We start from the raw sequence: 24,335 nt of genomic DNA, 5'->3' as shown, positions 1-24,335 counted from the left end.
CCGCGAGGCCGGCTTCCCGACACCCGCCAGCCCGCCAGGACGGGCCCTTGCGAGCGCAGCCGGTCTCCGCCTCGGGCCGCCCACACCGTCCGCCCGCCGGGCCTTTACCCTCGGGGTCTGGCGGCCGGGCACCCAGGGGTCTTCTTGGTGAGAATGTGATCTCAGTGTCCGGAGGTTATCTTGAAATAAAAGAAAAAAACACCTGTGTTCTACAGACTCGTGCCTGATCCAGTGAAGCGCTCCTGCCGGTGTCTAAGGGCTGGGAGAGACGAGAACCCCCGCAAACCCCCGGGAGCGCGTCACAGCGTGGCCGTGGCCCACGAGCTTCGCCTCTTTCCAGGAGACGGTGTGCACTCAGGGAGCCCCGAGCACTGGCCAGATATTTCACCCGGGGCGCAATATGCCCTGGAGTTCAGACAGTGCAAAGCGGCAGAGTCAGACTCCAAGTGCCCAGGCTGGGGATATAGCTCAGTGGCATAAGTGCTTGCCTGGCAAGCCTGAGGTCATGAGTTCGATTCCCGGTCCCAAAAACAAAAAACAAAAACAGACTCCACTGGCCGTAGTGGCCAGTGTCTGACACTCGAATTGTTGGTGAATGAGTGGACCTCGAAGGGTGTCCTGCCGGGCGCGGGGCGCGGGGCGCGGGGGGGGGGGGGGGGGTGCGGGCGGCGGGAGACGTCAGCTCAAGGACCTGCACCTGCAACATCCCCACCAGACCTTGCTAGGAGACCTCAGCCGTCAGCCTCACTTTCTCCTTCCCTTCTTGACTTTGTGAGCAGGTTTGCCTTTACCAGCTGCTCATCACCGAGAGTGTCCAGCAGGCTCAGAACTGGCTGTGTGGGGTAACTGTGAGGAGAGTGTCACCTACCTCTTTACTGCATGTGACCTGACGGTGACAGGGACTCTGTCATGCCCTGTTGAGAAATTATCTAAGACTCAGAAGGAAGGAGGAGCAAGGACCATCCAATTTGTGGAGCTAGCCGAGGTTTGCAGGTCAGACTTTGTTTTTGGGTTGATCATGAAAAACAAAAAACAAACCAAAAAAAAACCTCTTTCAGTGACAAGGACAATTCCACTACACTGGGTTTTCTAAAAATCCTTCTTATTTTTTGGCAATAGCCAAAATTCCATTTTCTTTGGCTTTTAACCAGTTTCACTTAATTGGTTCAACATATCCAAGGCTGCACACTCACAGAAATCAAAACTGTAATTATGAAAAAATGGTGTTTTTCCATAGGAGTAAAACTTTAAGGGTGGCTTTGTGGCTCCCCTGGAGGGAGTTAGAAGTAGGACAGCACACAGCATGTGGGGACATTCAGACCACACAGCATGACTGTAGTTCTGGGGTTATATGTGTAAGTAGGGGTCTCTGTCAAGTATGAAAACTAAACTCCATCAAATTTCCAACTTTAACTAGTAGTTAATGGTGCCAAGATAGTTGTTAGAGTTGTTTTTCTCTCTCCCCTTTTCAAAAGTAGCGCTTTCCCATGAAATTTTCCTAGACTTCCTCTTTGTTTCTTCATAGTTAATCACCAAGCTCAACATTCCCGTCATGTTCAAGAAGAGGGGCTTGACCGTCTAAATATTTCTGGTGGGACACATGTAGCTCTGCCTAGAGCGCAGCTAGGTGCGAGCTCCACTCAGATGACAAGAGTTCACCGAGCATCTCTGTGTCTGGAAAACAAAGAAAGGATGAGGAACAAGTTCCTTGAAGGCTGGCAGGAGCAAATTTAAAATGGCATTAAGAAGAAACAAAGTTAAAAGCAAGCATTTATTAGGGGTCTTCAGAGAAAAAGAACAATATATATATATAGTGTGTGTGTGTGTGTGTGTGTGTGAGAGAGAGAGAGAGAGAGAGAGAGAGAGAGAGAGAGAGATGGAGAGAGAAGGATGAGGAGAAGGAAGAGGAGGGGAGGAGAAGGGGAGGAGGAAGAAGAAGAGGAGGAGAAGAGAAAATTAGCTTCCATGAAGTGGCAGCTGGCAAGCCCAAATTCTGCAGGCAAGCCCAAAGGCATCTTACTGGCAGGATTCCTTCTTCCCTTGGGGAGGTCTGTGTTTATTAAACCTTCACCTGATTGGATGAGGTACATCTATATTGTGGGTAGCAATCTGCTTTACTCACACTCCACTGGTTTAAATGTTAATCTTGTCTAAAAAATAGATGCACAGAAAACATTCAGGATATGTGACCATATATCTAGGCACCGTAACCCAGCCAAATGACACATACAATTACCTGTCACAAAGCATTACGGGCTGAACTGTGTTCTGCCGACACTCATGCTGAAGTCCTAAACATCACGCACTTTGCATGTGATCATATTTGGAACTGTGGTTGTTGTAGCTGTGATTAGTTAAGACATGGTCATCCTGGGCTAGGCTGGGCTCCTAGGGTGATGTTCTTATTAAAAGGTAAGTTTGAGCTGGGCATAGCTGTGCTACTTGGGAGGCTGAGGAAGGATGATCCCCAGTTCAAGACCAGCCCGGGCAGATCTATCTGCAAATAAAACTAAGTCAAATTGAATGAAGAGCTGGGGGTGTAGCTCTGTGGTAAAGTGCTTGCCTAGCACATGTGAAGCCCTAGGTTCAGTCTTCAGTACACACACATACAAACACACACACACACAGGGAAGAACTATCTGCACCAAGACACACACAGACGACAATATAAATACACAAGAAGGCCACAGGAAGAAGGCAGAGTCAGGAGTATGTACTGTGAGCTAAGGAACGCTAGTGCTTGCCCGCAAACCACAGCAGCCAGAAGCAAGTCGCGGACCACAGAAGCAGCCCGGCTGACACCCTAGGGCTCCAGCCTCCAAAACCCTGAACAATAAATCTTGACTGCTTCAGTCATTCTGTGGCACTTTTTATTGCAGCCCTAACAAACAAGTACAGAGGTGACCTGAGAATTTGAGGAAAAACCCAAAGAAACAAGAAGGAAGGAAGGATAATATAAAGATGGGGCAGAAATCCATGTAACAGAGGGGGAAATGAGGAAATGGAGATGAGAAGTAAAACCCAAACCAGCCCTGTGAAAAGGTGGAGAGGCAGGCCTCCCGCAAGGAGGAAAGTGGGAAATGCAAGGTAAAAAGAAAAAGAGGGCAAAGAGAGGTGGGTGATTAGAAACTATTCTTTCTTTCTTTCTCTTTCTCTTTCTTTTTCTTTCTTTCTTTCTTCTTTCTTTCTTTCTTTCTTTCTTTCTTTCTTTCTTTCTTTCTTTCTTTCTTTCTTTCTTTCTTTCTTTCTTTTCTGAGACAGGGTCTCACTTTGTAGTTCAGGCTGGCCTTCAACTCGTGCCCAGGCTGGCCTTCAACTTGTGGTGATCCTCCTGCCTCAGTTTCCTGAATGCTGGGATTAGAAGCATGCACCACCACTCCCTGCAAGAGCTATGTTGTTTTTTACTATAGGTCAATAAATTTGAAAACCTAGCTGAAACAGATACAATCCTGAACAAATACCAACTATCCACTCTAATGATAGGAAAAGCCTCTTTGTTCCCCTCACAAGCTTTGGCCTCCTGGGTTTTGTGAGAGTTCTACCAAACTTAGTTCTCTTCTTAAACAAGTTTCCCCCAAAAAGGGAAAAGGAGAAAACCACCCACCTCCTTCTACACTTGGTACCATGTAGCCAGACTGCTGCTGGGCCAGGCGGGCTGGCTGGACTGCCATTACTACAGAGTAGGGACCCTCAGTTCCCCATGTGCCACAGCTTCGTTCTGGGGCCCAGTCAGTAAAGCATGCTGGGGTCTGATGAGGCTGTGGGATGTGGGCAGGCCCTCTCGGGAAGGTCAGCAGGGGAGGAGAGTGTCATCAGGGTGATGCCTGATTACATCCCATCTGCCCCTGCCCAAGGAGCACACACCCAGAGAGCACAAGCTCACCGAGGAGGAGAGACTGCTCCACCAGGGGCAGCTGCTGGCTTCTCTGGGGACAAACACAAAGCCCTGCAGGCCTGGTGTGTGGCGGTGGTGGCAGGTGGAGGTGTCCCACAGGAGGTGAGCAGTATGAGACAGGCCACAGATGCCTGAGGCAGGGGACAGTTGGCAGAAGCACTCATCCCTGGCCTGTGTTCATCAAGTGCCACTTCTGGGTCAGACAAGGCCCACGGAAATCAGCAAACTGCAAGGGAAGAGCTTCACACAAAACTGGTTTAACTCGGCCTCTTTACTGAAAAAGCAGAAGGGTGTGGAAAGATTCAGCAGGGACCTGCGTCTCATTCCAGTGACATCTGGAGTGTCATCGATGGAGCAGTAGCCTGGTAGAACAGAAAGCATCAGGGCCTGGGGTTGGGGTCACTTCCCGCTGTAGACCCCAGGCTTGCTGGCCAATCTTCCCGAATCTTCTTTTCCTTGTCTCAGATCTGGTCTGTACCCTCTCTATCTGGAGCGGTTGTGAGGCTCCAAGGACATCAAACTCCTCAGTGCCCAGTGCCCAGAGGCGGCCCTGGGGAGTGCCTCCCCCACTTCTCCCCTGACCTCTGGTAAAAGCCTGGGACTCAGGGTCACAGCCACTCAAATCTATTCAGAAAATCGTGATGTTAGCAGGTTAATGTCACCCAAGTCAGTGGGAGAATTTGGTTCCACAGTGAGAAGTGTGGACTGCTCTGTGCCAGTGGGGCAGGGGGTCTGGGCTCTGGTCTGCTGCGAAGTCCCTCACCCAGCTTTGCCTGGGAGGACAGACCAGAGGTACTAAGGAGGCCAGAAGGTCCAGATGAGCTAGCAGACCCCGCTTCAGGGCTGGCTGAGAAAGGCCAGCTCCAGGGCCATCGCAAGCTGAGGGCCAAGACTAGGGCAAGTAGGCCAGCTGAGCCCCTTTGTGGCGGGTACTTGCCAGGCATCCGGCCTTGGCGACCACAGTCCTCTAGGCAACCAGAGCAGGAATTGCTCACTCTCTCTGTTGGGATGAGGGGAAGAGGACCAGGACGCCCCCGCAGTCCTGGTTGGAGAGTCTGGGGTGGGGAGGACCTGCAGCTTCCAGAGTCCCTGTTGTGTCTCTGGTGACAAGGAAGCCAGTGCCCGCCCGTGTGGGAGAAGAGTGTCTGTGGTTGGGCAGAGGCAGGTCCTGGGCTCTGTCAGTATTCGGGGTGTGTCAATCATTAACCTGTCTCAACCTTGACCCTTAGCAGCTGCCCGGACCGATGTGGGCCAGACCTGCCCTGTTGGAGAACCCCTGGGGATTAGCCTCGATAGGAGATGGGGGGTGAGGTAGGTGGGCAGCCCTGGTCTCGCCGCTCAGATTTCTACATACACTGGGTGCGGCCTGCCTTGGGCAGGAACCAGCAAGTACTCAGGGCACCATACCCTCGAAAAAATGTTATTCTTAGTGAATCGAGAAAAAAAAGACATTGATATAGTCTTCATGGACAGAGTCAGATTTTTGATGGACTTCATTGCACTTATTTTTGGTTTATCATTTTTATTTTAAATTCTGTATGTGGGGGAAGGGAGAACATTGTGGCTTAGGTTCTGTTCACCTGGATCTGTGGTCAAGGGCTGGAGACTTCTAGATCTGGAACTACTGGCACAGTTCTAGCCCTGGGTTGGTTCTAGAAATGATACACTACTTGGGGGCCAGACCCTCCCGTGCCAAAGCACTCCCCAGGTGTCCCTCATGTGCAGGGCAAGTCAAGGGAGAGCTTAGCCTGAAAGCCAGGCCTCTTGGTTGAGTGCTCTGCACCCAACCTTCTACCCTGTGCCATGAGCACGGGTCAGAGGGGTTCGTGCGATCTCCATCAGCCTTCTGCAGGCAGGAGAGCAGCCCACATGTTAAAGATGAGTTGGAGTTATTGGAGAAATCAAATGAGACCCAAGACTTCATATGTATTCATAGGACTTCACATGTACTTCACATGTGCTTTGCAGGTGGCCATCCCATCCCTCCTTACCTTGTTCATTTCCTCTTTTGTCTCTATGCTATGGGTTGATGGCTTACTGACCTTTCTTCAGATTCACAAATTGTCTTCTGTGTCTAAGTCCTGTGAAATCTCCCTGAGTTTTTCCTTGCGTTACATATTAACTAGAACTTTGGGTACAATGAGGAACATGGGGTAAGAAAGGACCTCCTTGTCTTGTTCCCAGTCTTAGTGGGAAAGCACATAGTGTCTCATCATTAAGTATAATGTTAGCTATAGTTTTTTGTTTTGTTCTTTATTCAAACTGAAGAAGTTCCCTTCTTCTATTCCTGGTTTTCTTAAAAATCATGATAGGGTGTTAGACTTTTTTTCAAATGCTTCTTCTGCACCTACTGCTATGCTCATATTTTTTCTTTGCCTGTTGACATGCTGGATAGCATTAACTGAATTTCAAGTGTTGAACCAGCCTTCCATACTTGGAATCGATCCTACTTGCTCATGGTTTGTAACTGTCTTTGTGTATCATTGGATATGATTTATTAATATTCTGTTGAGAACTTTTGTATCTGTGTTCATTAGAGATGTCGGTTGGTAGTTTTCCACCCTTGTCGTGGCTGTCCTCATAAAACAAGTTAGTAAATCTTCTTTCTGCTTGTTTTTTGGAATATGTTGTGAGAATTGGTATAATGAAGCCATGTGGGTCTACTGCTTCCCATTTTGGAAGTTTATCAATTACTAACTCAATTCCTTTTAGTATGTCTGCTCTGAATACATACTCTGCTTATGAGTTTTGGTAGGTTGTATCTTTTAAGGAATTGTCCCATTTCATCTAGGTTGTCACATATGTGGGCAAAGAGTTGTTCAGAGTATTCCTTTATTATCCTCTAAGGTGTGGGGTTAGTACTGATCGTCACGCTTTCACTTCTGGCGTTGTGCCTTTTCTCTTCTTAATTTGGCTGGAAGCGTTATCAGTTTTGTTACTCCTCCTAAGAACTAGCTTTGGAGTTGTTAATTGTTTCCTTTTGATTTCCTACTTTCAACTTCAATGATTTCTCCTCAAATTTTTATTTCTTGTTTTTCATGTATTCATTGGATTTAATTTTCTCTGCTTTTTCTAGTTTCCTTAAGTGGCAAGTTACATTACTGACTTTAAACAGTCTTTCTTTTCTGATATTCACATTCAGTACTTCATATTTCCCTCCAACATCACTTTTCCTAGATCCCCCAAATTTTGATAAGCTGTAATGTCATTTTAACTTAGTTGAAAATATTTTTAAATGTCTCTTGAGACTTCATCTTTGTTGCTTGTATTATCTATAAGTGTGTTGTTTAATCTCCAAATATTTTGGAGTTTTTCTGTGTACCTTTCTGACACTGATTTCTAGTTTGATTTCATTCTAATCTGAGAGTATATGCTATAATTTCTTTTTCTTTCTTTCTTTCTTTTTTTTGAGACAGGGTCTCCCTGTGTAGTGCAAGCTGGCCTCAGACTCACAGCAATTCACCTGACTCAGCCTCCCGAGTGCCGGGATGACAGGGGTGCACAACTACCCCTGGCTTCAAGGCCTCTTGCAAACAACACTGTACCGAAAGTAACTTCTACAAAGCGCTCCTAACTCCTCTCTCTCATCTTCACACACTGCTGCCATTCATCTCACCTACCCCTAAGATTTACTCACAATGAATAGAAACTGTTAGCTGTGCAATCAGTTAAGAAAAAAAATCAAAATTTTATTTTACCATTATTTCTTCTCTAGGACTCCTTGTGTAGCTCTGAGCTTCTAATCTACAAGGCTTTTATTTCCTTCTGAAGATGTAAATGTAGTGATGACAAATTCTCTCAGGTTTGGCTTGTCTGAGGAAATTTTTTTACAAAGATAATTTGTTGGCTACCGAATTCTAAGTTGATAATTTTTTCAATGCATCAAATATTTTACTTCAGTCTCTTTTTGCTTGCATTTCTAAAGAGAAGGTTTGTAATTCTTATCCTTATTCATCTCGAATTAGGTGGGTCTTCCCGCTGGCTTTTTAAAAGATTTCTCTCTTTGTCTTTGATTTGTGCACATTGAGTAGTCATAGGTATAGCTTTTGGGCTGGGCCTTGATCTTGCTTGCTGTTCCCCAAGCTTCCTACATCTATGGGCTAGTGGCTGTAATTAATTCTGGAAAATTCTCAGTTATTTCTTCCAGTATTTTTTCTGTTTCTTTCAAATATTGGTTTGAAAACAGAAAAAAAATTTTCTGTTTCGTTCAAAAAAAAGACTACTCATTGTGCACAAATCAAAGACAAAGAGAAAAATCTTTTAAAAGCGAGCAGGAAGAATGCCTAGGGGCATTCTTACTATGCATACATTTTACCTTTTACATTTGCCCCATAGTTCTTGAATATTCTGCTCCGTCTTTTAAATTCTTTTTCCTTTTGCACTTCAGTTTTAGAAGTTTCTATTAACATTGCTTCAAGCGTACTGACCGTTTCTTTGGCTATGTCCCATGTGTTGGTCAATTTATTAGTCATCCTTCATTTCTATAATAGTGTTTTTTTAATTTCTGAAATTTGTTTTTATTATATCCTAGAGTTTCCACTTCTCTGCTTACATCACCATTTGTTCTTTCATGTTATCTACTTTTTTCACAGTTGCTCTTAGCATAGTAGTCATAGTTGTTTAAAATTTTCTGATAATTTGCATATCTTTGTCTGAATCTCATTCTAATGCTTGCTTTGTCTATTGAAAATGTTTATCTCTTTGTATGCTTTGTAATTTTTTTTGTTGAAACCCAACATAGTATGTTGGTAAAAGGGACAGAGGGAAATGGTCTTTTTGGGAGGGATCTATGTTTAGCCGGCTAGGAGTCAGGCTATGTTTACTGTTTGCTGTAGCTGGAAGTGTCAGAGGACATTTGCTTTGATGTCCTTGTTTTGTCTCCTCTGTTGTCTTCAGGTTTCCACAGAATCCTTCCCTTAATTTAGGCCTGTGATCTGCAGTTCTTTCGGTCATATTCCTGTTACTAAAGAAGCCCTATCAATGTGGTGTTGACATGTGGTAGAAAGGGCAGTTTCTGCAGTCCTGTGATTAAGTCTAAATCTTCTGGCCAGGTGTGGTGACGCACGCCTGTAATCCTAGTTGCTGGGATTACAGGTATGCGCCACCACATCTGGCTTGTTCCCTGTTTTTCTTTCATGAGATTAGAGGTGATGACTTCCAGGGTCCTTACATATTGACTGAAAATATATAGTATCTTTTAAAAGCAGTTTTAATTTTGAAGAAATCTAGTTTATTGATTCCTACCTATACTGTGTTTCAGGGCTAGGTTCTTTGCCAAACTCTGCCAGTTAGACGTCCTCCTATACATTTCGTGGTTTAGCTCTTACAAGTAGATCTATGATTCATTTGAGTTCTTTTTGGTATGTGATGTGAGCTAACGTCAGATATTTAATTTTTTGCATATCTACTTGTTTTCTTTTTGCCAGGTGTAGCGGCACACACCTGCAATCCCAGCTACTTAGGAGGCTGATGCAGGAGGACAGCAAGTTCAAAGCCAGCCTGGGCAGTGTAGCAAGATCTTGTCTCAAAGTGAAAAAATCAGCACCTGCCTGGCAAGCTTAAGGTCCTGAGTTCGATTCCTAGCACACAAAAAAAAAAAACCACCCCCAAAAACAACAATAAAATCAAAGTGGAAAAAGGATAGGGATGTAGATCCACGGCAGAGTAGCTGGTTAGCATGTGCAAGGTCCTGGTTCAATCCCTGGTATAGCGAAAAGGTAAATAAAGATTTTTTTTTTTCTCAGTGAATTGACACCTTTGGCAAAAACTGCAAGTGTTTGAATCTTATCTGGACTTTGTGTTCTGCTCCATGGATCTACATGTCTCTCTATCAATACCACACTTTCACCATAAGCCTCCAAATAATGCAGTATGAGTCATCTAACTTTTAAAACTGCTTTGTTTTGCTTTGTTTTGTTTTTCCCCGGTACCGGGAACCGAACTCACGACCTTGTGCTTGCCAGGCAGGCGCTTTGCCACTGAGCTAAATCCCCAACCCCCTAAAACTGCTTTTTAAGACCCTTTTGGCCTTTCCAGGCCTTCTGCATTTCAATATAAAATTTTAAATCAGCTTGTCAAATTCTATTTTCTTTTCTTTTTGTGGATATCAGGAATCAAACTCAGGACCTCGCGCTTGCCAGGAAGGAGCCACACTGCTGAGCTATATCCCCAGCCCCCAGATTGTCAAATTTTATTTAAAAACCTGTTGGCAATTGAATGGTATCATAAATCTGTAGGTCAGTTTGGAGAACTGACACCTTAGCAATACTTAGTCTTCTGAAACATGATCAGAACAAAGCTCTCAGTTTATTTAGGTCTTTAATTTCTCCTACCAATGTCTCCTCTTTTCTTTGGTCTTTTGGAGACAGGGTCTCACTATGCAGTTCAGGCTGGCCTTGAACTCATTTTGTAGCACAGGTTGGCCTCGAACTCGCATCAGTCCTTCTGTCTTAGCCTCCCAAGTACTAGGATTACAGGCATGCACCACCATGCCCAGCCCAACTGTCTCTTTTAATACACAGTATTTAAACATCTTTTATCAAAGCAATTCAGAAATATTTAATTTTGAGACTATTTACAGTATTTATTTTTTAAAATTCAATTTCCAATTATTTATTGTTAATATACAGATATATAATTGAATTTTCATACTGCTTTTTTTTTTGTCCTTTTGAGACAAGGTCTGTCTATGCAATTCAGGCTGGCCTTGAGCTCACTTTGTATCCCAGGCTGGTCTTAAACTTGCAACAATTCTCCTGCCTCAGCTTCCCGAGTACTTGGATTACAGGCATGCGCCACCATGCCCAGCTTCCATATTGATATTATATCCGGAAACTATGCTAAATTCACTTATTAGTGCTAAGAATTATTCTGCAGATTACATGACACTGTCTACATAATTATGTTGTTTGTGAATCAAACTTTTGTTCTTCTTCAAACCTCTGTGTGTGAGCATGAGACTGGGGTTGAACCCACACCCCTTACATCTGCAGCCTTTTTCATGTTCTTATTTTGAAACAGTGTCTTGGTAAGTCTCTAAATTGGCCAGGCTGAACTTGTGATGTTCCTGCCTCAGCTTCTCAGAGTGCTGAGATTACAGTCGTGCAGCACCATGCCTGGCTATATTTTACCCTGTTGTACTGGCTAGTGCACCTCCTGTTCTCTGTGTAGAAGTGACAGTATTTCTTCTTTAAATGTTTAGTAGAGTTCACTAGTAAAGACATCTTGCTTTGGAATTTTCCTTATGGGAAGGTCTTTGGCCACAAATTTAATTTTTAAAACATAGAGGTAGGGTTATTCACATTCTCTATTTCTTCTTGAGTTAGCTCTGGTAGTGTTTTGCAAAAAGTTGTCAAAGTTATAAAATTTATTGGCATATGGTTGTTTATAATATTTCCTTTTTATTCTGTTGATATAAATAAAGCAGGAATGTTCTTCTCATTCCTGGTATTATTACTTTGTGTCTTCTGTTTCTTGATCAGGCTGCGCTAGCTACATAAATAAGCCAACGATAGCTGCTGCCGTCTTCCTCCACCCCTCCCCCTCCTCCTCCCTCCTCCCCACTTCCTGGCCCTTCCCTTTCTCTGTCCCTCGCTCCTTTTCCTTCCTCCGACACTGCTGAGGAGGGAACCCCTGCCGTGCAAGTGCTCTCCCACTGAGCCCCACACCAGCCCAAGCTATTTCCTGACGTACATTGGCTTTATATTGTTTACATCTTCAGAGCAAGCTGGGGCCAATTAGCTCAAAAGCCTACCAGTGCCAAAGTCAAATTTTACACATCTAATTGTTTTAAATATAGCCCAAATAAGCATACTTTAGTTAGAGCTTGTCCATTTCACATACTCCAAGACACTGACCCACCCTCTGCTAGCCCCAGACAAGATACACCTGGCAGTATAAGAAGACCCCAGGCTGCAGCCACCCTTTGGAACCCTGTGCTGCAGGGCAACATCACAGACACGGCTGCTCCTCAGTCCTCCTCCCTCCCTAGGAGTTTCCCGCTGCCCCTGGCTGTGTCTGGACGGCTTTGTGAGGTGAGAACTTCCCCAAATAAAAAGAGTTGCCCAAATGAAGTCATTGTTTCTGCCTGATGGTCAGACGTTTTTGGTCTTACTTCAAAGCCTTTAAATCATTACAAGTGATGATGAGGCAAGGAGGGTATTTTGGAAATGCTTAAGAAACTGATGAGGGGCAACCAATTGGCAAAATGCTCCTGGGGACCTGCAGGCGGTTGGAGATCAAAATCTGGAACATTTTCACCTCCGTTTGATGTAGCACTGCTCTGTGCTGTATGAAATTCTGTACTTTTGGTGGTCTTCCCCAGGGGCTCATTAGCTTAGCTAGTGGTCAGTCACACCAATGTCTGAGCGAGCCTGCACCACTTGAACTGACTTTTGGAGTTGGAGGTACCAAGATGGCCCCAAGAGGGAGGCCAGCTCATGCTCTCTGTCTTCCCCTAGGCAGGTGCGAGAATAAGACTTAGAGAGGGTTTGAGTAATAAAAGGGAGGTGTGCACACCTCCGGTCCAAGAGTGGACAATCTCCGACGCCATACCATGCTCTGAGGGGGGCGTGTCCACGTCCGCTGCTGATCTGCAGAACTTGGAGGCAGAGGATGCGCTTGTTCCTGGAGGCTGCGCGGCAGGTGAACAAGATGACGCAGCAGAGGCATCGGAGCAGCGCTGGTCTCTTCAGCACAGCCGGGCAGCACTGCTGCTGCTGGGACCTGGCGTGCAGAGTCAGCAGAAACATTACATACAGGAACTACAGGCAAGGAAGATGATGTCCCTATCCTTGCCAGGCCTCTGAGGGAGGTGGTCATCCCAGAAGACAAGTGCTGTAAACCACAGTGTGTATGTTGGGCTCTGCTTGTGGCTGCTTCTCACCAGAATGCCCCTGGGAGGAGGTAGAAGCTTGACCTCCCAGGAAAGTTGGGTTCAGGGAAAGCCCTGAGGAAGAGAGGGCAGCGCGTTACCACCATGGGAGCCATGATGGGCACGACTCACATCTGCTGCTTTGCTGGAGACTGTCACAGAGTAACACAGAGAGCAAAGGCGCAGGCGGAGCACCAAGGGGAAGGCGCTGGCTCTTGTTCGGAAGAAGAAACGTGTCCTCTCTGACTCTGAGTCCTTGTCTCTCCTAAACCAGGTACCAGAAACATAGGGGCTGTCCAGCTGCACAGAGCGGACCTGGTCGAGAACGAGTGCTGCCTAGCAGGGACTGAACCCAACAGCAGGGATCCACAGTGTAGGATGTAAAATGGTGTTGCTACAAAAGGACCTGCACGAGTGGTAAGGGGGGTGGGGATGGCACCTAAAAGAGGTTTTGGACACTGATTCACAGACACCTTGACGATATGGATTTTTATAGCCTGGTAGCCGGTTGCCGTTCATCCTAAGCTGGGCCTCATAAACGCCTGGGCATACTATTGAAGGGAAATGTCAGCCACAGACAGAGATCGCCTGGGTCAGCTGGGGCTGTTGGGCTAGGCCTATCAGGCAACAGACTGGATGTAACAAGACTTGGCAAGCCTGAGGGGGCTGGAGTGAGTCCTGACTCCACCCAGCTGTTTCTCAGGGGAATCGCTGACAAAGTCCTGTTTACTGGCAATTATAGCTAAACAATCCAAGAGGCATCACTCTCTGGGCTTAATGAAACATGTGAAACACAGACTCAGAATCAATCTGCCTATTCATTCTGTAAACAATACCTCACTTGGCTTAAATCAAAATTACTCTCAACAGACAGGCTGTCCTGCTCCCTACCAACCCACTCACAGCCAGACCCCTACTTAAATGTGAACCTTGAGGTGATCAACAGAGGTCATATCGAAGGCCAAAGGTAAACTGGTGGAGCATTTACAACACTCACCAGTGTTAAACTGTAATCCTTCGCAGGTATCATCTTTGTAAACAGCCCTATGTTCACATCTGAGCTGTACCTACAAGAATGAGGTGATCAGAGAAGTCCAACCTTTCTAGCAAGCACTGCTCTTTTATGACATTAACAAAAATATGGGCTCCAAAAACAATCAAAAACAACCACCACCAAAACACACACACACACACACACACACACACACACACACCGATGCCCAAATCTGCCAAATACCAGGAAACACTCACCCTTTTAAAAGGACTCCTCCCTGAGAAGAGGACCAGTTTGCAAGGACTAACTAAAGGAGTAATTTCCTACTTATCTATTACTCTTAGCCCAATTTTGATAAAGATGCTTCCTATTATTGGCACACTTGAGAGCAGGAGGGGCTTAGCTTGGAACAGGGTGGGGTGCTCCCTGGCCTGCACGTGGCAGGAGCCTACGCTTTTCCCAGGCCCTGATGTGGAATGATCAAATCAAGATTTTCCGTGGTGGAAGCTCATGAGTGGACTCTGAGTGGCTACTCTGGCGTGGCACGGTGAGCAGGCTGCCTCGCCATGAGGCCATGGCATGTTGAGCAGGCTGGCCTGTGCAGGCCTCTCTCCCTCTATGGCTGGCAGTCTTCACTTAGCCTATACTGCCAGACCATCCTGTGCCCTCCTGTCTGCTGAAAAATCACACAGACACCTGCTTGACAATGATAGAAGAAAATGCTTCAAGGAGATCTCATGCTTTTCAATTAATTTATTTACTTATTATTTTTTGATGTTTTTGAGACAGGGTCTCACTGTGTAGTTCAGGCTGGCCTTGAACTCACTATGTCATCTAGGCTAGCCTCCAGATATTTTTTTTAAACCAAGAAAACTTCAAAAAGTTCCCTGGAAAGTGTAGATAACATATGTGTCTGATAATTATTTCACAAGTCATCTGAAAATAATATAATGCTGGTCCAAAGCGGTCAGCGCCAGGAAGCTTCCTAGTATCCCTATAGCTGGTTTGCACATGCTGGGCTCTCCAGGGTCCACTCTTGGCTTTTTGCTTGTTTTTTTCTCCAGACTGTCCTTCTGGGCAATAACACATTCTGAGAAGCTGGTGTCTGTCAGCTCTGCGACTCCACCCAGAGGTCCAGCTTCTATATCCAGATCAGCCCTGAGCGGCTCCTTGCTCCAGGAATCACCAGCTCTTCCCCTCAGCATCACCTCGTCTCCCCTCTCTTCTGCTTTCTCCTGAAGCTCTGTTCTGGTTCCCAGAACCATTATCGCCCCATTCACCCAGGCTTAGCCTCTCTAACAGCCGTAGGAAACCAAACTCAAGCAGTTCTCTCTCTAAACATCACTCCCTCTGTCATCTCTCCTTTATGCTCACAGCCACTCTCCTAGTCAAGGGCTCACACTCCCATCTGAGCAACCACGAAGGTCCAGATGAGCCCCTGCTTCAGTCTCAAACTCTTTCTACAGATCAAAGCAAATTCAGATGCCCAATACAGTAATAAGAGCAAGCTACCCTGGAAGGAAGATGCAAAGAGTCAGATGATACAGGTATTAGAAACCTGTGGAGTGTTAGGCCATTTTGTGTCACCGTAACAAAATACCTGATGCTGGGCTTCATAAAGCAAAGAGCTTTATTTAGTTCAGTTTGGGAGCCAGAAGATGGTAGCCCCATTTGTTCAGCCTGTGGCCGAGGCTCCTTAGCTGCATCACATCCTGTCATATGGTATCATGGCAAGGTGCATAAGGGAGTGACCACACGGCAAGGCAGGAAGCCAGGAACTGGGGAGAGGCCAGGCCTGTTCATTTTCTAACCATCCACTCTTATGAGGATTAACCTGGGTCTTTTAAGAATTATATTAATCCTTTCCTAAGACAGTGCTCCGAGTGACTAGTGATCTCCCACCAATCCTCCCTCTTAAAGGGTCCACTACCTCTTACATGGCCACAAGGGGGACCTCCAATTTATGAAGTTTTGGGCTATACACTCAAACCATATCCAAACCACAGGATGTGCAGGGCGTGGTGGCACATGCCTATAATCTCAGCACTCAGGAGGCTGAGGTAAGAGGACTGCCATGAATTTGAGGCCAGCCTGGGCTACATACAGAGTTCAAGGCCAGCCTGCACTACATAGCAAGACTCTGTCTCAAAACAAAACAAATAAACCCCCTGTGGCCTGTAAGGTCACCTTCTAAGTAGAGTGTGTCTACCTCTTTTCTTTCCATATTTCCTAAAATTCCTACAGCTCCCTGAAATACACTAGAGTTTCAGGGCTTGGTAAATATTGTTTCTTCTGTTCACAATGTGTATCCTCCTTGTCTGCCCACTTATGGTTAAAAAATGAGACACAACCAGAAAGAACCAGGGTTGAATCTCCGTTCTACCGAGCAGTACCCCTATGACCTTGGTTCTTTCTGAGTCTGCTTTCTTATTTCCAAATAAAAGACAGCATCAGCATTTACGTTATAAAACAGCATTAATGGACGCTGTTTTTAAATTGCCTCGCAGAGAGATAGTGAGCACTCACTCTGTTAATGAGTCATAATTATTCTCACCTTTCATGGGTCCGCGTAATACCACCTCCTTCAGGAAGCTTCCCTTGCTCAGTTCCTCAGCCACATCCCCACAGAAACTACCACGCTGCACTATAGTTAGGACCACTTACCTGCTTCCCTCCTCACATTGTGACCTTATTAGGGACAGAGGCTGTCCTCCTCATCTTTGGTTCTCTGTTATTCAATAGTATCTGGCACCTAGGGCTCAGTGTTTGCTAAGTTAGTAAATGAATGAATGAAAAAAAGAAGACAAGAAGGCCATTGGCCAACACATTTATTGGTTGTACACTGTGTGGCACACAATGTTCTACTTGCGAGGGTTACATTAATGAATAAACGGCTGGAGTCCCTGCCCTCGTGGGGCTCCCATTCTGAGGAGGCGGCTCTCAATAAACCAATAAGTGCTTTGGAGAAAAAGAAAACACATTAAGGGGTAACCAAGCAAGGAGCAGTTATTGCTCTTTGTTAAGGAGGTCAAGGAAGGCTTAACAGATAAGAAGACATCTGAATAGAGACCTGAAGGAAGCAAGATGCACAGGTATTTGAGGAAATGGGGGGAGTACGGGGGAGGAGCATGGCCCAGATCAAGGGCGTGGGCCCACGCAAAGGTCCTGAGGTGAGTGTGATGGTATGTACGAACAGCACGCTGGCCATTAGTGCTTTGGTTGCAGGGCTAGGAGATGAGACCAGAGAAGCAGTAGGGGCAGAGCTTTTAGATATCTGTTGGGTTACAGATCATGGAATATATGGGGCTCAACCATTCCTTAATAAAGAGGTAAACCATCACTTTCTTGGGTGTTTTGAAAACTCCTACTTATTTTTAAATGGAAAAAGCAAAAAGGAAAACCTCCCCAGCCTAGTTAGCCTTAATGAGCTCAAATTAAACTATTCATATGCTCTTAAATCTCAATGGCTTTGAGTTCTCACCAGAGCAAAGCAGAAAGCCCCATCTAGAGGACAGGCCTTCTTCTCCAAGTGTTCGTAGGTGTGCACACGATCCCAAATTGGTAGATGTGGCTGGTTAGACATTGCAGCTTCAGGCCCTAGTCACCCCACAGATGTGCCACAGTGGTGAGCTCCCTTCATGTGATCATCCCCTACGGTGACCAGGGGATCTGGAATTCACAGAGGTATCCGGTGGTGGGTCCAGAAGGCTACCATTGTTTCTCAACACAAGAAGCTTGCTCTTGCCAGGTGGGGGTATATTCCTTCTGGGTTCAGATGAGTGAAGCTGTAACTCAGCAAAACTTTGAATGCAGCATCACAGTGTCTAATGACACTGGTTTATACCTACAGCCCTTTTCTCCCCAGGTTATACACTTACCTTCAAGTTGGTTGGATCAGGACACATCTGGAACTCTGGCTCACCTCAATACTAGACCTCCGTGGGGAGCTGTGTTTGCTGTCAGATTTCTCCTTCTTGCATGCCAAGTGTTCCTTTGAGACTGCCATAGTTTCTGTAAGTGAGCCTCTCCCAGAGCCACTGCAACCTGTTGGACCTGTGAACAACCAAGCCCAAAGGAGGACAAAGTTCAAGACCTTCACCCAGGTTCCTTTGCCTCAATAACAATCAACAAATGGGAAATCTGAAGACAGTCATCACCTAGATACACACGAGTGTGGCTGAATCACACCTCCTGCTCAGCTGGACCCACTGAGTATTGTCATCAGGGTATTAGCTCTATCAACATGCTAACGTCTTCCATTCCATTTGTTAACCGCCAAAGTGTGATTATGCTGGGCAGTAGCATCAAACCTGGAAAAGGGGCACCCATGCTCACTTCAGCTGGTCCAAGTACAGCAAGATCCAAGAACACTGTGTATATATAGGGAAATCCTAGAGGCAAAGAGCATGGATTTTGAACCTGTGACTCTGGGTCATCATTCACTTTGGACTCTTTTTTTTTTTTTTTTTTAGGAAAACATAATGACAACTGCTTCTTGCAATGTGTAAAGTAGGATCTTTTTGGGATCCATAAATCACAACAGCTAAATCTGCATACTTCCCTAAGGGATGAATGGAGGTTTAGGATTACTGGTATCAGCCTTTTGAGATTTCCCTTTATCTCTTTAGGAATGGGCCATCCTCTCCTACGCACCAAAATTAAAAGACATTCCAGGGCAAGACCTTTCTTAGCATAAGATCACCTTCCCCCTTTTGAGTTATCTGATGATCCCCTCCTCAAATCCCCTCCTCTATCAATAAATGCTGAGGTTCTAGCCGCCTCGTGGCCTTTCGTTCCTCGCGAACAACCGGTCATCTGGATCCCCAATGTACTACCATTTTGTCTCTTGCTTTCTCTCACCGTGCACCATAACACTGGGCAGGAGATTAGAGGCTCACTGCAGGGGTCCCCAGTAGGACCTGGTGAGAACACTCCAGAGGTGAGGTGGGGGGACCCCTGCCCAGAGCTCCTGTGGGCTGCCCGCAGCTCAGTCATGTCCCCACCAGGTTGCCAGGCTCCACTGCCAGTGTGGACATGGACATCACTGGACAGCCACGAGATCTGCCCTATAAGAAATATTAAAGGGAGTCCTTCAGGTTCTAAGAAAATAAAATTAGACAGAAACTCAAAACTGTATTTTATAAGATTTTCTAATAAAGGTAAATACAAAGAGAAGTATAAAAACCTGCATTATTGTACTTTTGCTTCACAACTCCATTTTTTATTCCTTTATATGATTTAAGATAGAAAAGCCTAAAAGTTATAAATCTTTGTTAGTGGGCACACAATATATATAGTTTGTGCTATCAATAACATAAAAGAGAACAGTTGTAAAGAGTAGAAGCTTTGTATGTGACTGAAGTTATCAGTTTAAAAAAGACTATTATAACTTTAGGAAGTTTTATGTAAGTCCCATTGTAATCACAAAGGAAAAAAAATTCATAGAATATAGAAAAGTAAATGAAAAGGAAATCAAACATACCATTCCCCCAGAAAATCAACCAAGCACAAGGAAGCCTGAGACAGGAGGCAGTAAAGGAGGAAATAAGGGCTAGGAAAAGATAAATAGAAAACAAGTAACAAAATGGTGATAGTATGTCCGTCCCTAACAGTAATTACTTTAAATGTAAGTTGATTTAACTCCCAAATAAAACGCATGTTTGCAGAAGATTTAAAAAGTGGGATCTGAATATATGTTGTCTTCAAGAGACTCATTTTAGATCTAAGCAAACATAAATTAACAAAGAAAGGATATAAAAGATATTCCATAAAACAATAACCAAAAGAGCAAGAAGTGTGACTACAGTAATATCAGACAAAAAAGACTTTAAGTGAAAACTGTTACAAGAAAAAATAAAGAATATTATATAATGAAATAAAGGTCAATTAAGTATTTAGATATAACAATTATAAACATATGTGCACCAAACACCATAGCTCCTAAGTACGTGCAGGAAATGTTGACAAAATCAAAGAGAAAAGTAGACAACTATGTGATTACAGCAGTGAGCTTCAAAGTACTGTCAATTACAGATAGGACAGTAAGAAGATCAGTAAGGAAATACAAGACTTAAGCAACAGCATAAGTTATTTGGACCTAATACTCACATATACACAATATACCAGATAATAATAAATAGAATTAACATTTTTTTCAGTGCATATGGTTCTGAGATATATAAGGCCACAAAATGAATCTTAGTGAATTTTGAAATATTCAAGCTATACAAAATAGCTTTCTAATCACAATTATAATGGATTAAAATTAGAAATCAACAGCCAGAAAGTTCCTAAATACGTGGAAATGAAACAGTACATTCTCTTCCTTTTTATTTTGAGACAAGGTCTCCTTAAGTTGCCTCAGATGGATGTGAGCTTGCAATGCCCGGGCCTGTCTTTTAAATAGCTGGAATTACAAGCATATACCACCATGTCCAGTAAAATGAAATATTCTTTTTTTTTTTGGTTTTTCTCCGGTACCGGGAACCAAACTCACGACCTTGCGCTTGCCAGGCAGGTGCTTTGCCGCCAAGCTAAATCCCCAGCCCCGAAATATTCTTAAATAATCAATGAGTAACAACAGAAATCACAATGGATATTTGAAAATACCTTGAGATAAATTTTTGAAAAAATGAGATGAAACAAAAACAATACTAAGAGAGAAATTTATAGCTATAAATACTTACATTAAAGAAAATTTCAGCAATAACAAAAAAGTAATGTAATGATAGGAATAAGCCAATACCTTTCAGTAATAACTCAGTGTGAATGGTCTCAACTCCCCAGTCAAGACAGTGATGAACAGACTGCGTCAAGAAGCAAGACATAACAGTATGCTGTATACAACACATTTAATCAAAAAGAAATTCACAGACTAAAAACCAAAGGATAGAAAACATTATTCCATGGCATGGGACCCTGAAAATAAATAGGAATAGCTATTCTATTTTCAGACAAGGTGAACTTCAAGCAAAAACTGATCAGAATAGGTAAAAAAAAGGTCACTACACATTGATCAAAGGAACAAACTGATAGGAAGCAGTAACAACTACAAAAATAGATGCACTGAACCCTGGTGTACTCAACTTCATAAAACAAACTACTGGACATAAAAGATCACATAAACATCAACACAATTATAGGGAACCTCAATACCCTACTATCACAAATAGATCAACTAGAGAAAAAAATCAGTGAAGAAATATCACTTGAACCATATCTTCAAACAAATGGGCTAATAGATACCCAGTGTTCCATCCAACAATACACACTATCAGCAGCACATGAAACCTCCAAAACAGATCACATATTTGTCCATAAAGGATGCTTAAATGAACACAAAATAATCAAAATTATCCCATGCATAGTATAAGATCACAGGGCAGTAAAACTAGAAATCAAGGGCAAAAGGAATCACAGAAATTATGAAAATATATGGAGATTAAATGATACATTCTTGAATAGTCAAGAAATTCGTTCCTAGAACCAAAACATAATGCCAGCACAATGTACCAGAACCTATGTGACACAATGAAAGCAGTCCTAAGAGAGAAGTCTATAGCTGTGAATGTCAACATCAGAAAAACACAGTGACAGAAGAAGAGCTGGATAGTTGCACTGCTGATGTCTACTGGCTTATTGAAAGGAACAGTTAATGCTTTAATTGTTTTTGACCAATTTTGCATGCTTCTATCTGGTAAGTTGAACAACTAATTTGAAGACAACAATACGCAATATAACAACCATTGGTGAATTCCTACCATCTTGTTTACTGAAGCTCTGTATCATTTTTAAAGTTTTTTTTAATTATTATTATTATTTTTTATTTTAAAGAGTAAAAGAAGGATAACATAATAATAGGAGGGGCTTACCAAATTATAGACAAAGTGGTAGGAAATTATCAATGGTTATTGTTTTACATATTGTTATCTATAAGATAGTTTCTCAGGAATACAAATAGACAAATGATAGTGAGTTACAGACAAAAGAGGTAGGAGATTATCAATAGTTGTTGTACTATACTTAGGTATCTTCAAAGTGGCTTCTAAAGAATATAAATAGAACTATACTTGAGTGACCTACTGAATAATCATTCAATAATTCTCAATGGTTGTTGTAGGAAACACAATAATAAACATGGATCCATTTATGAAATAGGATAGGAACAATACAAACATTACAGAGTTATGGATAGATTAGTAGGAAAATATCAATGACTGCTATAATACATGGTGGTATCTTCAAAGTGGTTTTTCAGGAAGGCAGAGATACACAAGAAGGATTTAACAAGCAGTTACAGCCTAAGGGTTGTCAAAAATCAAGTGAGCCGTCTGGGGCGAAAGCCATTCTTTGTAGCATTTTCTCTCCAGCCTCCCATCACATTGGGACCCCACAACCAGTTAGTGTCCACTCCCCAACTGTCAGCACAGGCAGCAGGAATCCTGCTGCAGACTTTTCCGGAGCTCCACCACAGCCTGTACTGTCAGGGGAAGAATGGCTTCCAATGAGTCTCTGCAGGTATTGTGCAAGGTCCTCCTGGTTTACAGCTTCCCAGCGGCTCTCGTGATCCCAGTCCACTGGACCTCTGACTCCGTGGGCTTAGTCTGCATTCTCATGTTCTCTGAGTCCTTGTTCAGCAGCTGCTCCTCCGCTGGCTCTGGACCTTTCTGGTTCTCAATGGCAGGAGCAAGAGTGGTCCGTTGTATGGCATGTATTCCCAGGGGTTGTTCAAAGTTTGAATGATTCACACACATCCGTGGGTAGGCAACTGCAGTTGGTGCATGGTGGGCCGATTGTGTCACTGTTTCTCTGCGTCATGATAGATCTCAATTGAGCGGCGGCAGCCGGCCTAAGGGCCGGCAGGCAACAGCGCTCACCGCTGCATTGCTCCCCATGTGCTGGGGGCCCTCCCTCCGGGAGCTACGAGGCAGGAAGCTAGCCAGCCGGAAGACTGGCGCTCCTCACCCGTGGCTCCCTGTGCGCCAGAAGCCCTCCTTCTGGGGAGTTTTTTAAATTATTTTTTATTGTCTTTAATGGTTTGATCAATCTTGCATTCCTACATCTGGTAATGTAACTTTGTTGAAGATAACAATAGGTAATATAACAACCACTGTTAATTCCTATCATTTTGTTTTGAAACCCTGTATCATTTTTATTGTTTTTGTGGTTGTTTTATTTTTGTCTATGTTGTTGTTATTTAGTTTTTAAAATTCTCTTTAAAATTAAAATAAAAAGAAAAACACTGAACTCAAATAAATAATCTAATGATGAACCTCCAGGTCACAGAAAAACAAGAACAAATCAAATCCAAAGCTAGTAAAAGGAACGAAATTATAAAGATCAGAGCAAAATTTAAAATTTAGACTAAGGGCCAGAGATATAACTCAGTGGCATAAGTGCCTGCCTGGCAAGTGCAAGGTTGTGAGTTTGATTCCTGGTACCAAAAAAAAAAAAAAAAAAATTTAGACTAAAACAAAGAAACAATGAATCAGAGCTAGTTCCTTGAAATGATAAACAAAATAGACAAACCCTTAGCCAATCTTAACAAAAAAAGAGAAAGGTAGTATCAATGAAATTACAAATGAAAAAGGTAAAATCATAATAGATACCACTGAAATCTAGAAGATTATTAATAACTACTTTGAAACCTGTACTTCAATGAACTAGAGAACCCAGGAGAAATAGATTCCTAGATATATATGACTTACCAAAACTGAACCAAGAAAATATATCTGAACCAGTAATCCAGTAACAGACAATGACATTTAGGGAATAGTAAAAAAAACCCTACAAACTAAGAAAAGCCCAGGACCTGCAGGATTCATCCCTAAATTCTAAAAGAAACTCAGGGACAACCTAACACCAACAGTCCTCAAACTGTTTAGTGTAACTGAAAGGGAAGGAGTATTGCTAAACTCATTCCTGGAAGGCAGCATTACCTTGATTCCAAAACCAGACAAAGACTCAATTAAAAAAGAAAAATACAAAGCAATCTCTTTAATGAACATAGATGTAAAGATCCCCAACAAGATACTGGCAAACAGAATGGAACAAATCATTAAAAAGATCATACACCATAACCTAGATTCATTCCAGGGATCAAGAATGATTCAACATATGCAAATCAAATGTTATACATCACATCAATAGAAGGACAAAATTCACATGATCATCTCAATAGATGTAAAAAAAACAAAAACTTTTGACAAAATCCAACACTCATTAAAACAAAACCAAAAACCTTGAGTAGATACAGAAAGACCTTATCTCAATCTGATTAAAAGCAATTTATGAGCAACCTACTGCCACATCATATTAAATGGGGAAAAACTAGAAGTTTTTCCTCTAAAATCAGGAACAAGACAAAGATGTCCCGTCACCATTCCAGTTTAATATAGTACATACTTGAAACTTGAGCCACAGCAATCAGACAAGAGACATAAAAGGGATAAGTCCCATAATGAATGTAATCATGTACTGCAAATGTGTACCAATAACAATTTTTAAAGTGGTATTGCTACAGGAAACAAGTCAAACTATCCTTATTCATAGACAGCATGATCATTTATATAGGA

The 24,335-nt window shown here is 43.4% G+C and overlaps 2 long non-coding RNA genes across 2 annotated transcripts; one reads left to right on the top strand and one right to left on the bottom strand.

Annotated features, from left to right (window-relative positions):
* Positions 1-1,111: 1,111 nt before the first annotated feature.
* Positions 1,112-16,511, bottom strand: LOC106149983. The gene is made up of 3 exons (XR_001236487.1): positions 16,426-16,511; positions 12,449-12,619; positions 1,112-1,674 (listed from the first exon to the last, which is right to left on the bottom strand). It is a non-coding gene; the product is annotated as an uncharacterized LOC106149983 (long non-coding RNA).
* A 63-nt stretch (positions 16,512-16,574) lies between these two features.
* On the top strand, positions 16,575-18,575 carry LOC102003737. Its single transcript, XR_263012.2, has 2 exons — positions 16,575-16,853; positions 17,627-18,575. It is a non-coding gene; the product is annotated as an uncharacterized LOC102003737 (long non-coding RNA).
* The last annotated feature ends 5,760 nt before the right edge of the window (positions 18,576-24,335 follow it).

Source organism: Chinchilla lanigera, unplaced genomic scaffold, assembly GCF_000276665.1.
Source record: "Chinchilla lanigera isolate Chin_1 unplaced genomic scaffold, ChiLan1.0 scaffold00058, whole genome shotgun sequence".
Lineage (NCBI taxonomy): Eukaryota > Metazoa > Chordata > Mammalia > Rodentia > Chinchillidae > Chinchilla > Chinchilla lanigera.
This window is presented reverse-complemented; position numbering and strand designations above follow the sequence as displayed.